Below are 18,966 nucleotides of genomic sequence, written 5' to 3'. Positions count from 1 at the left end.
TGTTTCTGACCTTTCCATGACTCTCGGGCATAGGAACTGTTTGCTCAATCTACTGCACTTACATTGAAAGCTGCTGCTAACAGCTTGCATTTAGCATCAATTTTTGATAACAGAAGGTTTTTCACAGCAGGGTCAGCACCTTCAGTGGGGTATGGTAGAAAGAAACAAACTGTCAATATTATGAAAATGCAGCTCCAGAGACTGATGTTAAAGGCAAGTGGGGCTATGTTTTTTTACAGTTTTAATACAACCTTTCTGCAATCAGGAGAGGCCATAAATTTTGAACAGAAAATGCTGTTATGAAATAACTTTAAAAACAAACAATGGATATATATATATATATATATATATATATATATATATATATATATATATAATTCAGCTACCTGGAGAAGGTTTCAAGACAAACAAAACAGGTGTAGAAATGGAAATAGCTGAAAAATTAAACTTCTATGTCTAAAACATAAAGTATATTTTTACCTACAGGAAAACTTTGATACCTATTTTTTATTGAATGTATACATAGATATTAATGAATATATGCATATTTCAACAAACAGAAATAAAATTGAATATGCAGTAAAATATTTCAACACAAAAATAGTTCCCATACAGATAATTTAAGAAATAAGCAAGCTGGGCGGTGGTGGCACACGCCTTTAATCCCAGCACTGGGGAGGCAGAAGCAGGCAGATCTTTGTGAGTTCAAGGCCAGCCTGGCCTACAGAGCAAGATCCAGGAAAGGCTCAAAGCTATACAGAGAAATCCTGTCTCAAAAAACCAAAAAAAGAAAGAAAGAAAGAAAGAAAGAAAGAAAGAAAGAAAGAAAGAAAGAAAGAAAGAAAGAAAGAAAGAAATGCTATGTAATACATGCAAATATGGTGGAAAGCTTAAATGTTCATTTTATTTGGTAATTTTCATAATTTGAAAACCACTCTTACAGTTTTGAACATAATGTAAGCTTACTTAACAGTAATAAATGTATTGTTACGAGTCTTGTATGAGTAAACATGAATGTATTTAGGAAGAGTCACACATTGATCTTAAAGTATGAAATAGGAAATTAAGTATGAGTAGCTTTTACATTTATAATAACATAAAAATTGACTTGTTGGGTCATGAATTTATATCAACAATAAATGATCCTTTCAAATATCTCATCTACTATTAATAAACATATGTTTAAATGTCTTCCTTTAAAGGGAATGTCTTTCTGGTATCAGCAGTTTGCAATCATTATCATGACCATCTCTCAAAACAGTAATTGCCTATAATATAATCAATCTTTTATGTAAATTTAAATTTGCTATGGAAATAAAAGTGTTAGATTCAATTTTTTTTTTGAAAGCTTTACTTTCTAACACAGTGTTCTGAAAGAAATGAGTGGAAGATTTTATAATTCCATACTTATTACATCTTTCTGTGGGTGAAAATAAGGCACTTAAAACAACGTCACATCTACCTGTAGCTACTCTACTAAGGTGTGAATTCTAATACAAAGTGGAGATTGAACACATAATTTTAAAACAACATTTTTGGAAAGATATTAAGTCAAGATGCATTAAATCCAGGTACATTAAGCTTGGTGCAAATGTCATAAACAAAGTGGCACTTTCTGGGTTTCTGTAAAATAAATCTCTATGCTGAGCTCTATTTTCTCAAATATCCCCGTATTTTATCAATCTTCCACAGATTCTTATGATTAGATGCTGCTAATGCCTCAAAATTACTGGTGTGAGAAGGAAGCCCCTAGCAGCCATCTTGCCAACTACTTTTTTTTTTCCTTTTATTTTATTTTACAATACCATTCAGTTCTACATATCAGCCACGGATTCCCTTGTTCTCCCCACTCCTGCCCTGCTCCCCTTCCCCCCAGCCCACCCCCCATTCCCAACTCCTCCAGGGCAGAGACTCTCCCAAGGACTGAGATCGACCTGGTAGATTCAGTCCAGGCAGGTCCAGTCCCCTCCTCCCAGACTGAGCCAAGCATCCCTGCATAAGATCCAGGTTTCAAACAGCTAACTCATGCAATGAGCACAGGACCTGGTACCACTGCCTAGATGCCTCCCAAACTGATCAAGCCAATCACTGTCTCACCTCTTCAGAGGGCCTGATTCAGTTGGGGGCCCCTCAGCCTTTGGTTCATAGTTCAAGTGTTTCCATTTGTTTGGCTATTTGTCCCTGTGCTTTATCCAACCTTGGTTTCAACAATTCTCGCTCATATGAACCCTCCTCTTTCTTGCTAATTAGACCCTCGGAGCTCCACCCAGGGCCTAGCCGTGGATGTCTGCATCCAGATCCGTCTGTTGTTGGATGGGGTTTCTAGCATGACTATTAGGGTGTTTGGCTATCCCATCACCAGAGTAGGTCAGTCCCGGCTGTCTCGGACCATTGCCAGCAGTCTATTGTGGGGGTATCTTTGTGGATTTCTGTGGGTCTCTCTAGCACTTTGCTTCTTCCTATTCTCATGTGGTCTTCATTTACCATGGTCTTCTATTCCTTGTTCTCCCTCTCTGTTCTTGATCCAGCTGGGATCTCCCGCTCCCCCAAGCGCTCTTTCCCTCCACCCTCACCCTTCATTACCCCCACTCATGTCCAGGCTGTTCATGTAGATCTCATCCATTTCTCTGTCATTGGGCGATCCCCGTGTCTTTCTTAGGGTCCTGTTTTCCAGGTAGCCTCCCTGGTGATGTGAGTAGCAGTCCAGTCATCCTTGTTCCACATCTAGTATCCTCCTATGAGTGAGTACATACCATATTTGTCTTTCTGAGTCTGGGTTACCTCACTCAGGATGATTTTTTTCTAGATCCATCCATTTGCCAGCAAACCTCATGATATCATTGTTTTTCTCTGCTGAGTAGTATTCCATTGTGTATATGTGCCACAATTTATTTATCCATTCTTCAGTTGAAGGGCATCTAGGTTGTTTCCAGGTTTTGGCTATTACAAACAATGCTGATATGAACATTGCTGAGCAAGTGCTCTTGTGGTATGATTGAGCATTTCTTGGGTATATGCCCAAGAGTGGTATAGCTGGATCATGGGGGAGATTGATGCTTCAGGGGCGCCATCGGTTAGCGCACAGTACTTATACAACCAACTACTTTTAAAAGGAGGCTTTACAAAGAAATTTGAGTTTGCAGGCCATGGTCATCCAAATTTCTCTCCAGAATAACCTAGTGCTTTCCTTCTTTGAAAGAAAATAGATGAAAGAAAATATTTTTAACTCAACAGTAACTTATCAATTAAATTTTACAGTAGACAAGAAAATAAAACAACTTCCTATATCTGTGATATTTCCATTTTTCCACTTAAGAGTAACTACAAAAGTTGTATTTTTTTTTCTGGGCCAACATTAGATGAATATCACTTGTCCTTTTCACTACAAAATGGACAATTTAGTCACATTAGTTCTTTGACAAGAGCTGTGACACTTTCATAGACAACATCATTTATTAATTTTTTATGACAATCATGAAACTTGCAGGTTTTCATCTGATGAAAAAGTGTCAGCTAGCTGAATTGATTTACAGTTTCCTAAAGTAAGTAATTTTTCACAAGTGCTCAAATAGCCTTCTGAAAGGCATCCATTCAATGGAAACAGAAAATCTATTAGAGTATATTAATTTGGCAGATGACTACTGTATAGTATATATTTAAATATGGATTAGATTGAATTAGTAATGCAGAGCACTAGTCCATTGAAATTACATTTACAGTGATAAGGATTATATGATGCCTGCCTATGCAAAGTGAGTTTTCATTGTTGAACAATAATGATTATAATCAAAATCAATTTCAAGGGTTCCAAGCCCATATGGATTATTACACTGGCCCAAATAATGGGAAATTAAAATGATTCAAAATACATTTAAGTCTCATGTACTTTAAATATTGTACTTTATTACATTATGTAAATTACATATATCTTCAACATAGTCTACTTTAACAGCCTCTTAAGTTTTTATGCAAGTCATGTTGATGACTTACTACACACTTTTAATGAATGCATAAAATGATAATTTTGTAGGCAAACATCCCATCTCACTGGCAGATGGCATAAAAAGCTGTTCAGGAACCTTTTTAAAGCAAGTTGAAATAGTCTGATAATGAATAAATAGCACATGTTGTCAATGTAAATTGAGAAAACAGCACACTTGCAGTCATTTCATTTGAAAGGCAATGTCAACTAAATTTGTATCAATATATTTATTTAAAACTTAATCTTGTCATGATTTTCTGTAGTTCATAAACACCAACTACCACTATATTTATTATAGTGTTCTTAAATACAATCCTAACCTATTTATGTGCACATAATTAAAATCAATTTAAAATGTATGGAGTATTAAAATATAACCTTTTATCTGGCCTTCAAATTAATCATCTATTTTTCTTAAAATAACAGTTTTACATGTTTATAAACATTTTCAAGATGTATTAATTTTTCTGTGACTATTTTTGACACTGTTGATGATTGAATCCAAGATTTTGTGCATGGTGGTATTATACTCTAGAGTTATATCTCCAATCCCTTATAAATTAATTCCTACTAATTTTTCTTGTCATTCAATTACTAAGTGAAAATAACATTGAATTAATTAGTTTACAAAAATATCTCCATGCTTTTCCTTTGGTTATAATAAACTCTTCTTTGGAAAAAATATATTTTGCCCTTTGTTTCAAATTTATGTTTTATTTGGAAACAAGCTGTATAATATTTCCTTTTTTTTCTATTATTAAGAAATTATCGCCAGGCAGTGGTGGCATATGCCTTTAATCCCAGCACTCAGGAGGCAGAGCCAGGCGGATCTCTGTGAGTTCGAGGCCATCCTGGTCTCCAAAGCGAGTTCCAGGAAAGGTGCAAAGCTACACAGAGAAACCCTGTCTCAAAAAAAAAAAAAAAAAAAAGAGAGAGAAAAGAAATTATCTATATTTTACATACTAACCACAAATCCCCCTCCCCTCCCTCCTCCCATCCTCTAGGCTTCCCCTGCAACTCACCCCCCATTTCTACCTTCTCCAAGGCAAGGCCTCCCATGGGGATTCAGCAGAGCCTGGTACACTCAGCTGAGGCAGATCCAAGCCCCTCCCCCTGCACCACGGCTATGTAAGGTGTGGTTGGTATGTAAAATGAAGAGAAAATGTCTTAATTATTAAAAAAAAAAAGGAACAAGAAAGAGTATTTTTCTCTGCATTTACAAATTTTAATTTTCCAGAAACAAAGAATTCTAGTGACTAGGAGCTATTTTCAGAAATCTGAAGTGGTACAATTAATTTCAAAATTGTGTATGTATTTCAGAATGTGGCAATAAATGTTGGCAACTCTTTGGTAGGTAGTAAAGTATGCAATATATGACATTTTAGTGATGAAACTTCTTGTCTTCAATATGGCAAAAAATTAAAAATGGTAATGTCTTGTTAGTTTGTTGAGCAAACATTGATGCAAACAATTTTTAATTACTTGAGAAGAAATTTCTTGTTGATTATAATTTGAAAAATTAAGTTTTAACAACATACTTGACACAACCCTTGTAACTTTTTAAATATTAAAATTTAGATATTACCTTGGCATTATGTTTTTAGTACATTGAACCACAGAAGAGAATATGGTATATTTTTTATTAAATCCTGTGAGTTTTTGTGAGTTGAATTAGAAACCAGTTTACAGATGAGACAAGCCTTCCTTTAAAATTCATTGGCAATACAGAGTCTATACTGTGATGTATATAATACAAACTCTCCAGAAATATTCTCCTTTAATTCTTTTATGCCAGTAATTTCCTCTCCTATTTTAACTGTGATGTATAAAAAAGCTTTTTAAATGTTGCTTAATTAGTGAAGGACCATGGTGTACATTTTTAGCATGGTTTTAAATAAAGCACTTTGGATAATATCTATGCATCATGTATATCATCATATCTGATACAATTCATATTAAATTCATATAAATGTGAAATATATGTTCATATGTTTATATATATGTTACCATTCTAATTGATTTATATTCTAACAGCATTAAAGCAGTTTTTGAAATGCATTGGTAATAAATAGACTAGCAGTGATTGTTAAAGTACTGTGAATAAAATTATTAAATTCAATATCTTTGCAACATTACACAGACTGAGCATAAGTGTGTGTGTCTGTGTCTGTGTAAATATACATACATGCTGTAGAGAGCTGCGTGCAGCCGCACCTCAAAGATGGCGCTGGCTTCTGCCTTCCACCCTCCCGATGGTGAGTGCTCTCTGTGATAAACAACTCCTTATTTGACTAAGGCTAAGGATTTGGCTTGCTTCCATATACCTGGACCTATCCGCAGTACCCACATGGCAGATTGGGGTTGACTGCCCAGAAGCTATTTAGGTTGTGGGTTGGCTTTCCCCGGAGTCACAAGATTGTTTCAAGGTTCCTGAATAATCTTCTTGGAGAAGAGCCTGGTGTTGCGTCTTCCTTGCTGGTCGAGGCAGACGCGACAATATGCATGTAGCAGCAATTAATGAATCCAGAGGCCATGAATTTGAAAGGAAGCAAGAAAGATTATATAGGAGTAGAAGTAAGAAACGAAAGGAAGAAATTATATAGCCATATTACAATCTCAAATATGAAAGAAAAAATAGAAAAAAAAGTTTTTACAAGAGCTACAATGAGTTAGACTAGAGTGAATTCTTTCAAGTTTTAGTTGTGTAGAGATATCCTGTTACCCACGAAACTCAAGCTGACACATCAACAATCTATAGCATACTGGTATCCAGACTAACTATATGACTAAGTTCTCTAGTCTGCCATGAACTCATTATTTTCAGCGGAGGAATATTAAAGTTATTAGCATGCTACTTGTGTGTCAGTGTTGAATTTTTAAAATTATAATATTACTTGATACTTTCACACATGTGTGTAATGAGTTCTGGGCCCCCCTCATCCTTCTGTTAAACAGGGACATGGCAATTTTTTTTAGCTCCTTCTTTAACTTTTTTTCTAGATTGTCACTTTCCCCACTCACATAGATGGTTCTGCATGTGAGAACCAGGCTAACAGACTTCTTCCTTTTTCCCTGGAAGATAGGAAGGAGATGACTATAAGCACCCATCAATCAGGTTGTAAACAATTTTCTTCCCCCTCAAAAAAGTATGAAAAGTAACCCTTACTCTGATGAGTAACCCTACAATGCCATTATTTATCTATGGCATTAATAATTATTTTAATAAATACCTTACTTAAACTAACAGGCTGAATCATTGCCCTTCTTGAATCTCAAAGTTGAAACCTTTAAGTCTATCTTGTCTTTTTGCTAGTCCACTCACACCAAACTGCAGCTCCCAACAAGTGCCTATCATCTCTGCATGTCTTCTGGGGTTGTTTCTGAATCCCTTGTGCTCTAGTTTGATTACATTTGCTGGGATAACATACTATGACACAAAATAACTTAATGGAGAGAAGACTTACTTATAGAACAATTTCAGTCACTATCAATCACACTAAGTCAGTCAAGTCAAGGAACTTGAGATAGGTTGTCACATCACATCTGTAGTCAAGAGCACAAAGAGAATGAATTAATATATACTTAGTCTTTAGATAGTGCTTAGTGTTCCTTAATCTTTTTAAAATTAAATTTAATTATTTATTTTATATACCAACCACAGTTTCTCCTCCCATTCCCTGTCCCTGGTTGCCACCCCCCGTCCCCACTGACCCCTTACCCCTCAATCTACTCCTCCTCTGTTTCTGTTTAGAAAGGGGCAGGCCTCTTTTGGGTGTCAACAAAGCATGGAATATCAAGTTGCTATAAGACTAAGCTCCTCACTTTCATTAAGACTGGACAAGGCAACCCAGTATGAGGTATAGGTTCCCAAAAGGCAGCAAAAACATTAGGGCTGGCCACTAATCCCACTCTTAGAAGTCCCAAAAGTGTGTGTGTGTGTGTGTGTGTGTGTGTGTGTGTGTGTGTGTGTGTGTGTGTGTGTGTGTTCCTATGCAGGCTCCTTGGTTGATGGTTCAGTCCACATGAACTCCTCTGAGTCCAGTTAGTGTTTCTATAGGTTTTCTTGTGATGTCCTTGACTCCTTTGGCTCTTACATTTTCTCCTCCCCCTCTTCAGTAAGATTTCCCAAGCTCTAGCCAAATATTGGACTGTGAGTCTGCTTCTGATTCCATCACTTACTGCATAAAGGCTCTCTGATGATAACTGGGGTAGTCAAAAGTCTTTGAGTATAGGAGTATGTCATTAGGCATCAAGTTGACATTTTTTTCTCCAGTTGTGTTTGGTTCTGTAATAAATCCCTGGGCCACCCAGACTCTGGACCATAGAACTCCCAGCTATGCCATGCATGGGCCTACTCTCGTGTCATGTGTCACAGGCTGGACAAGACATATATTGGTTGTCAATTCCCAAAATATGTGCCACCATTACCCCAGCACATCACGTAGGCAGGACAGAATGTAAGTCAAAAGTTGTGTGGCTGGTTGCTGTCCCAATCCCTCAAATGGAAGTCTTGCCTGGTCACAAGAGATGGTCAGGTTAGGTTATTTATCCAGTGTTGTTAGGAGTCTTAGCTGGGGTCATCCTTGTCGATTCCTGGACATTTTCCTTGAACCAAGTTTCTATCTGACCATTGAATAACTCCCCTCTTCTAGTCATGTTTTTCAGTACTCTCCCCATTTGTTCACCCCCAAACTAATCTCTCATATTTTCATCCCCACCCACCCTAGTCCACTCACAAGATCTCTTCTAGTTTCCCTTACCAGGGAGATCCATGTATCCTACCTTGGGCCTTCCTTGTTACCTAGGCTCTCCAAGTCCATGGATTGTAGTGTGGTTATCCTTTACTTTGCAGATAATATTCATTTATATGTGAGTACATACCATGCTTGTTTTTTTAGGTCTGGGTTACCTCACTCAAGATGATTTTTTAATAGTTTCATCCATTTGCCTGAAAATTTCATGAAATCATTGTTTTTAACAACTGAGTAATAATAGTCCATTGTATAAATTACCACATTTTCTTTATCCATTCTCCAGCTGAGGGCATCTAGTTTGTATCCAGGTTCTGGCTATTACAAATAAAGCTGATATGGACATAGTTGTACAAGTATGCTTGTTGTTTGTTTGAGCAAATTGTAGGGTATATGGCCAAGATTGGTATAGCTGGGTCTTGAAATAGATCAATTCCAAATTTTCAGCGAACATGCCATATTGATTTCCAAAGTGACTGTACAAATTTGCAATCCCACCAGCAATAGAGCATTCCCCTTGGTCCAAATCCTTCCCATATAAGCTGTCATTTATGTTTTTGGTCTTAGCCACTCTGTCAGATATAAGAAGGAATCTCAGACTCATTTTGATTTGCATTTCCCTGATGGCAAAGGATGTTGAACATTTCTTTAAATGTTTTTCAGCAATTTGAGATTCTTCTGATGTGAATTCTCTGTAATAAATATATATCCCTTTTATTGATTGTATTATTGTTTTATTATGCCATTTCTTGAGTTCCTTACATAGTTTTGAAATCAGATATCTGTTACATGTGAAGTTAGTAAAGATATTTTCCCATTATGTAGGCTGCTGTTTGTCCTGTTGACAGTGTCTTTTGGTTTACAGAAGATTTTCAGTTTCCTTAGGTCCCATTTATTAACTATTGACCACAATCTGTACTACCAGCATTTTGTTCAGAAACTTGTTCATTTTATCAATGAGTTCAAGTCTATTCCCCACTTTCTCTTCTATCTGATTCAGTGTATCTTTTTATGTTGAGGTCTTTGATATATTTATATTTGTTCATTTTGTTAGGTATAAATCTATTTAGATTCTTCTACATGCTGACATCCAGTTATGCCAGCACCGCATGTTGAAGATGCTTTCTTTTTTCCATTGTACAATTTTGGCTTCTTTGTCAAAAAATCGCATGTCCATGGTTGTATTGATTTATATCTGTGTCTTCAATTCATTCCCATTGATCCACCTGTCTGGCTTTATGCCAAAACCATGCTATTTTTATTATTATAGCTCTGTAGTAGAACTTGAAATCAAGGATGATGACACTTCCGGAAGTTCTTTTATAGCACATGGTTATTTTAGTTCTCCTGTGCTGTGGGATGGTCTGTATGTCAAATTGCTCTGATTGGTCAATAAATAAAACACTTATTGGTCAGTGGCCAGGCAGGAAGTATAGGTTGGATGAACAGAGAGGAGAATTGAGAGAACAGGAAGGTGGGGGGAGACACTGCCAGCCACTGCCATGACAAGCAGCATGTGAAGATGCTGGTAAGCCATGAGCCACATGGCAAGGTATAGATTTATAGAAATGGATTAATTTAAGATGTAAGAACTAGATTGCTAGAAGCCTGAGCCATTAGGCCAAACAGTTTAAAAAATATAAGTCTCTGTGTTTAATTGGTTGGGTCTGAGTGGCTGTGGGACTGGCGGGTGACAGAGATTTGTCCTGACTGTGGTCCAGGCAGGAAAACTCTAGCTACACTCCTGTTTTGTTTGATTGTTTGTTTGTTTGTTTCAAATGAAGTTATTACTGTTCTTTCTAGATCTGTAAAGCATGGGAAACAATATCATTCACAATAGCCACAAATAATATAAAACATCTTGGGGTAAATCTTTCTAAGAAAGTCAAAGACATATGTGACGAGAACTTCAAGTCTTTGAAGAAAGAAATTGAAGAGATCAGTGTAGTAGGCCTGTAGGGTTGAGAAAATTGGCTCAAACCAGTAGCCAAGGCATGCACATGGCTCATACTTCTTTATGAGCCAACCTGGAATTTGTTTGAGTGCCTAGGAACAGGAGCTGTCAGAGTTCCTAGTCAATGTCAGAGTTCCTGATCATGCCCAGCCAATGAGGGACTACCATGCAATGCCACCAGATTGGGACACAGTTTGACTTCTGGGAGAAAGGTATATAAGTCCTTCCCCATTATTGAGTAAATGAGTCTGCTGTTTGCCTTCAACTGACACCCAGTGTCTGTGTCATTGATGCCACACTTTCTCACCCACTACCCTGAGGGAGCCATTAGGATCCAGCAATACCAGGAGACATTAGGATTCAGCAACAGATCAAAAGATGGAAATATCTTCCATGTTCATTGATCAGTAGGATTAGCATAGTAAAAATGGCCATTTTACCAGAAGCAATCTACATGTTCAATGCCATCCCCATCAAAATTCCCACATAGTCCAATAGACCTTGAAAGTTTTCTCTATTCTTATCACAAAAGTCTTAAAATAAGGGAAAGGTTTGGCCCATGTTCAGACTTGATCTTTGCACACCAATTAAGACAATCCATATAGTTGCCTGCAGACATATCTATGTCCAGAATCCTTCATTGAGACTTTCTTCAAGGGGAAGTTCTAGATTTTGCCAAGTTGACAAACTATCCATCAGTCTTCACGACCTACTTGTTTTTTAAATAGTTTTACTTCCATCCACATAAGCATGAGTAACTCATGAGGAGGTCTATCACTGAAGACCATTGCTCCCTATTCTCTAGGAGGCCTCTACTGCCACTTCATCACCTAAGCAAAGCAAGGATTCATGAACCCCTCTTCATCTGAGACCACATATTTTCTGATTATTTCACTGGCCCTATGTACTCAACTGAACTCCCATTAATTCATTACAAATGTCCTATCTCATCCTTTACAATAGACCATCATTATAGTTCAGCCTTTGTATTCTTTCCGTCCCCATCTTTTGTGATGTTACTTATCTTTTACTTCAAGTTTAGGGATCTCCAAGGAAAGTCTAAGTCTTGCAATATTGCTCTTCTCTTCTGATTTATAAATGATATTATTAAAGCTGCACGTTTAACAACAGTGAGAGATTATCACAAGTTGACAGTAGCATAGGTCCTTTGCTGTGTCAGACAAACCTGTGACTTTAGTATATGATGTCATCATTATTCTCCCATGGCATTTCGTTGCACAATTTTTAGTCATGTTCTATCAGTGACCCTAGTGCAATTTTTATAGACATGAATTTCAGTATTGGGATATTTATATCTTCTGACAATATGTCTTATACAAAAGAAACATCTATGTACTATGGGCAGAGCATTGGAGTTTGCCAAGATGAATTAATCATTGTTTTATCCAATGTATTCATAATTGCTGAAAAGACTATAAAATGGTCCAATACTTTAACATAATTTACTATTCTCCCTCTTATCATGTTATTAAATATTTGATGCATTGTCTTTAGATAGAATGTTATGAAAATAAACTGATTAGTCCCAGAGAACCACAGAACAATCTTTGAATCACTTTTTTAAATCCCTACTTTTCTTCAGAAATTCCCTGGCTGTTGAGAGAAATTATAAAAAGTATGTAGCTGATTTGCAATTAATCAGTCTGTGCTTGTATTTATATTGTCCTTTCTTCTTGAGCACTTGCTATCTATACAGTTAAAATCTGAACAGGGAGGTGAAAACAGGTCACCGTTTGTTGGAGATTTGTACTAGATTGGCAGTGTTTGTCTTCAAGTGGTCAAGGGTCAGAACTAGGAATCCATTGCATTGGCTCAGCATTTTCCTGGAAGATAAAGAGAAAAATAGAAGGGTAATACTTCCATTATTCTACAAATGAGAAAAGTTGTTCTTCTATTTTAACAAATTCTGTTTTTGAATTAATATTGTTCTTTATATCATAGGATGTTATTGTTTCTTCACACTAATTTTCTTGCTAGATATCATAGAATGTCACTGCTAAAAGAAAGTGATCAGAAACAAAGACAAGATTATAATATTTTAAATAGACTTAGAGAATGAAAGTTAATATACTCAGTGAAAATAAACCAGGGGACAGAAAACTTATCAGATAATATTACAAATCAGAAATGGAAAAAATAGCTTATAGATTTAGTCTTTACCTGATTCAAATTACTTCTGTGTCACACTTCTTGAATAATTTAATCAATATAACAAAAGCTACTTCTCGTCTGTGATATCAAAACAATTTTTTGTGACATTCCAATAGTTTAAAATTATTTTGATTATTTGTGGAATATATACAAATCACATCTATCATAATACAATGTCATTTGTTACTTTTTTCTTGCAAAATTGCAACAATTCATGTACTTCCCAGTATGAACTGATAGCATGTGCTTTCTGAATATAAGGATCATGCAGATCAAGTCGTAAATTATGGTTATAAAATGTGTCATTATGAAATAACTTGACCTATGTTATATGCCCATGCTCTTGCCCAGCACTTTCTAATGTATCAGCCTGTATCTCTGAGTTGGCAAAATGTGTTGTGTTGAAGTTCAGAATTTATTGTTTCACACACAGTGTGAATACCATACCTTTCACTCCATTAGCAACTGCCAGAGTCATTTTGGATTTGACATTCCCTATCTAATTTGACACCAAATAGCTAATCTCTTTACCCTTTAAATTTCTGATGTGTCATATTGCATTACATTTCTGCTGTCACATTCCATCACTGTGTGTTTTGTCACATAGAAAAGCCAATGTGATTTGGCATAGCAAAAAGTGATGGGATCCAAGAGAGTTACCACAGTTCCTGTCAATGGAGCAGAAACAGCAAATTGCTTCAACTGTGTAAAAACTAACTTATGGAAGAATAGCTGCTTGGTTAAAAACAGATATACATGTAAACTATAATAGTTAAGGGAAAATATATGGATATTTTAATATCATATTTAATACCTTTAAAATAGGAAAGAAACTGAAATTAGCAACCTCCCTTCCCCCCCAAAAAAAGCAGCTTGATTTTATTTGATTATGTATGTTAACATATACTTCTTAATGTTTTGGATAATCTCTTGAAATATCTCTCAAAGTCATGTCATTTTAATTCTGGACAAAATTATGAATGATGGCCATAGGTTGATTTTCATAAAAGCACTGACTTTTACATTACAATATTGAAATTTATCACATTTAAAAGAATGCATTAATTCTACTCTGAGAAAAGTGTTGTGTTGTATTTTGAACTGAAACAAACAAGCAAAATATAAACAATTTATGTGTAATAGGCTCTATTATAAAGGCAGAAATTATCTATATTTATATTTGTATTTCATTTGCTCCTATTTCATAGTAAATATATTTACATTGCATACATATCTGTATTATCTCATGATAATTTTTGTTAATCTGGTAAAATTACACATTTAATATTAGAGTTCTTCAAGAAGAGTAACTAGGTACATAAGAACTTTATTGAAAATTATATGTGCACTTAGGAAACTGTAAAAAATAAAGATTGGCAATGAGAATTGTCAGTTTTATTTGTAGGATAGACAATTTACAGAACTCTCAATTTATAAGGAATTATCAATTGACAGGAAATGGGAATGCACATCCAAGTTACCACTATAAAAACCAAGGTAGTGTAATTTAGTGGACATCATGCAGAAATATCCCAGATAGTTCAATCCTCTGATGCCCTAACTGATGGGAAATGAATTCTATCTTTATTACCACCTATTATTCATTATTTAAATATGTATATATTTATACATGTATAAATATGTGATTTCAAAGAGTTTCGAGTAAAGACTAATCTTAACACTTTATGTATTCCTTATGACTTTGTGTAACTTCTGTCAAATCATTTTCCTAGTGTCTAGTGTTGTAATCTCTGCTTCAGTACTGCCATCAGTATCATCCTCATCTGAAGGACATTGGACTATGTTGTGCAACAAGATTATGACCACTTACAAAGGCTATTAATTGCTAGTGAATTCATGCCACAAAAACTGTCCAATGCAATAAATGTAATATCAATTCCCAGATAATTATTGTTATAGTACATTAATTTGGTCTGGATCTTTTAAATAATTGATTAATATGGAAGCCATCATTTATCTCTGGTTTTAATGCTTGTTTTCTGACGCTTATCTTTGCCCCATTTTTACAGGAACATCTCTTACTTACATAGGGACTGTGCTTCCTAACCATCCAGCTTGGTTCTTAAAAGCTCTCTCTTTCTCTGTCCAAACCTAAGAATTAACTTGTGTTATGATCATTCAAATATCCTGTAAAATGAAATAAAGTTATCAATATGCATAAATTTAATTGCCAACCAAAAGAGTACCATTTTTTGTTAAGAGGAACTTGAGAATGAGTAGAAACAAACCTTTCTGGAAAGAACTGCAGCTGATATTGCTCATTCTGCAAGACTGATGAAAGTATCTGGACTTCAGTGATTATGGGAAAGCCTGGATATTGCAATTCCAGAGCCTAATTACAATTTATCTTGGGCTCACTTTAGCTCTATTAGCAGTCATTTATTATCTTCTTTTGTATGTGAAGTAACATCTTGGGACTATTAGGTAAATAATTCTGGAATATAGAAGGAAATTTTCAGCATCCACATATGAAATAACAAATAATGTACTCAGATAGCATCTGAGATCTACAGTTGAGATTTACAGGCTTTCCCCATAGAGTAATGTTTCAATCAATGTATTTTTAAGTGTCTTGATTCATTATTTTATTTGTTCTGTTGTGATAAATGTCTTCATGACTCTGTAACACCCTGGAACACTAAACTAGGGGAAATCTGAATCTATTATAGTGGGCCATGTTCACTCATTTTTGGCTCTAGTATAAAGTATCTCTTGTCTATTTTGAAGTAAAAATTAGATTTTTGGGGACAACAAGGTATTTTAAAAATCAATGTATGGGAAAAGGATATATACATACATATATATTATAATGTTATAAATGTATATCCCATATTATGTGATAAAAATATGAAAGATGGATTATGAGATGTTTCAGCAACTGAGAACATGCTCTGCACTTACATACAACCTGAGTTCAATTCAAAGAAACCCATTGGGTGGCTGACAACCTCTTCTAATTCCAGTTTCAGGGAAATCAGATACTTTAGACTTTTAGACACTTGAAATCACATGCACATACCCACAAAGAAACACAACCACATACCTCTAATTAAAATAAAACTATTTTAAAAATGATTTCTTCCTTTATATTTTGAGGTAATGGCATCATTTCCTTCTCTTTCCTCCCTCCAAGGCCTCCCATATACCCCCTGCCTTATTTCAAATTAATAGCCTATAGTTCAATTAATTGTGCTCACACATATATTCATATATATCACAATTACATAAATGTAATCTATTATCGTATAACTTTAACAGTATATATGTTTTCAGAGCTAATCATTGGATATTAGATAGCCAATGTTGTACTTTTCTATAAGGAAGACTAATTTTCCTGCTCTCAGCATTGCTTATATGCCTGTAATTTTCTGTGTAAAGTTGAGGTCTAAAATGAATCCTTTAAAAAAGAATATTATAGGGAATAGAGAAATGACTGGTCTGTGAAAAACAACCTATTACTCTGATAGAAGACCAAGTTTCAGCTCCAAGGATCTCTCTGATGACTAAAGCCTTTTGTAGCTCCAGTTTCAGAGGCCTTATGGCAATCTTCTGGCCTCCTCGAGCATTAAACACTCATGATACACAGACATGCATGCTTCCAAAGATACCATTTGGAAATACAAACATTTTTACAGGAATATGATAGGTGAACCTGGTCTGTTGGCACCATCTTGTAATATCTGTATTCTGGACAAGAGGCATGAGGGATGATGCAAATTCCAGGTCATTTTGATGTGCACAATGGGTCCCAAGCCAACGATATTGGCATGAAAGCATGAGATACATGATATTCCACCTTAGGATGAAATGAAACCCCTGCAGAGTTGCCTTCCCTTCTATTACAAATTTATTTATACTTCTTCAAAAGATAACTTCAAACTAGAAGTTTTAAAATTACTTGGAAAACTTTAAAAATAACAGTGAATAGTGTTACCAAAAGACACGTGAATAGACTAACAGAATTTCTTTTCCCCAAGCTGTTTTATTTTGGAAAATAATGCAAAATTCTAGGAAGAGTGGTGTATGAGCATACAAAAAACAATTTACAACAGCAAACTTTATATATATATTTATATTCCCTTGGCTTCCACTTAATCAGAGTTCTTCTCAAAACAGGAGGAATTCAGTAGAGAATATACTGAGAAAACCACAGATTATTTTCAATAGCTTATACAATGTAATTATTATTATTATAAATAAGAGGAAATTAAACATTTTATAAGAATGTTTGATAGTAATTTAAATCTAAGCACCTGTTTCTAAAATAGCCACTGGCAGTGACAATAAAATAAAAATAGATTGAGTTTAAATTAAAACAAATGTCTTTTAGAAAACACAGCTGGGATCCTCATACATTTTCTCTATATAAATGTTATAATGAAAGCTTTAAGTTGTTGGCAATATGTATTAGTTTTTTATTAATTATCAATTTTGATATTCAGTTGTTTTATCATATAGCTCAAATATGCATAAAATGTTAATATTTAATTATGAAATTCATTACTTGAGGGTGGGATTCAAATACTGAGAAAATGAACCTGATGTTCATTGCTCAAAGATTCAGTTTGATGATTTGAAAAATTTGTTATGTACACTTTAAATAAATTTTAGTGCAAGTGATGAAATAAATAATACAATTAATTGAATTATTTTACATCCATTAAAGGGTTAGGTTATAATTGATCAGTCCAGAATGTGATTTATAATACACATTTTTAAAGATACATAACTATATTAATAGAGATTTTGCCTGGAAACTTTATACAACCAATAATAAAAAGTATTTTCATTTTTGTGAAAATACTGGCTATCTAGATATCTACATTTTTAAATATTATTAAAATATTATTCTCATTATAATATCTTGTTAGTTTTAAAATATTATTCTCATTAAAAATATCTTGTTAGCTTTTGAGAGCACAAACTTCAAAGAAGATAGTGAAAATCAGAACTCACCAATGTAAAGTGTGTATGTTTGAGAATAAATTCAGGGCTACTTGTTTTTATTTTGATGTGCTTTCTATATAATTTCAACTTTTTTTTTTAAATCTAGACAAAGCAGAGGAATGTATCTTAGAAGTTGGAAAAGTAGAGATTTTCTTTCCTGCTTCTTCTCTCTACACTTTTACTTCTGACAGACTATCTAATAACGAGGAAAGACCAAGAGGCCAAAAGTACTATGAATAATTTCAGTTTCAGAATAGCCTGAAGGATATCAATACTGAAATGAGTAGACTAGGGCTAGAATCCATTCTCACACTTTCTCAGAGAAAGGAATGAGACTCAGAGTAATGAGAAAAGTTTAACAGAAGAGGAAAGACTAGATGTTAGGGGTAGGAAGGTTAGAGGAGCTAAGCTATGGTAATGAGACAATGAGAAGGCATAATGCCTGATACCAAGACTGCATCAATACCTAGAAGAGAGAATTCAATGGCTAAACCACTGAAGAGAGGCACATAGAACAAACATGATGCATGTGCATATACATACATACATGCACACTGACACACATACAACTATATACCTTAAAAGTCTGTCTCTTCTTGTAACCATTTTTTGATTATCTGGGCTAAATAGTACATTGAATAGAGCATATGCTGATTTTTATTGTTGTTGAAATAATTCAATACTATATGCAACATTTACATTGTTACTTCTTTAATTTTTGAGAATTTCATTTATGGATACGATACTTATATCATCATTTCCCCCCACACCTCTCCTCCATCTATTATTCTCTTATTTTTCCCATTTATACTCTCTATTAATTCATGGCCTATTATTTATTATTGTTAACTCTCTTTCTACACACATACACACACACAGAGGGAGAGATAAGAGAGACAGAGAGAGAGAGAGAGAGACAGAGACAGAGACAGAGACAGAGAGACAGAGAGAGAGGAAAGGAGGGAGGGAGGGAAGGAGGGAGGGAGGGAAGGAGGGAGAGAGGGAGGGAATAGAATATGCATATTTGTTTAGAGTTGGCCATTAGGATTTGGGTAGCATAACATGGATTTCATCCCTGGTGAAGTCTGATTTTTTTCTTTCTCAGGAACCATTATTGCATGAAGCTCTTCATAGAAGGT

The 18,966-nt window shown here is 35.0% G+C and overlaps 1 long non-coding RNA gene across 1 annotated transcript; it reads right to left on the bottom strand.

Moving 5' to 3' along the window:
* Window positions 1–12,073: 12,073 nt before the first annotated feature.
* LOC121832390 (uncharacterized) lies at window positions 12,074–18,644 on the bottom strand. The gene is made up of 3 exons (XR_006076046.2): window positions 15,109–18,644; window positions 14,907–15,007; window positions 12,074–12,531 (listed from the first exon to the last, which is right to left on the bottom strand). It is a non-coding gene; the product is annotated as an uncharacterized LOC121832390 (long non-coding RNA).
* Window positions 18,645–18,966: the final 322 nt, after the last annotated feature.

The sequence above is a fragment of the Peromyscus maniculatus genome, chromosome 9 (assembly GCF_049852395.1).
Source record: "Peromyscus maniculatus bairdii isolate BWxNUB_F1_BW_parent chromosome 9, HU_Pman_BW_mat_3.1, whole genome shotgun sequence".
Taxonomy (NCBI): domain Eukaryota; kingdom Metazoa; phylum Chordata; class Mammalia; order Rodentia; family Cricetidae; genus Peromyscus; species Peromyscus maniculatus.
The sequence above is the reverse complement of the archived record's forward strand: the minus strand, read 5'-3'. Positions and strand labels throughout refer to the sequence as shown.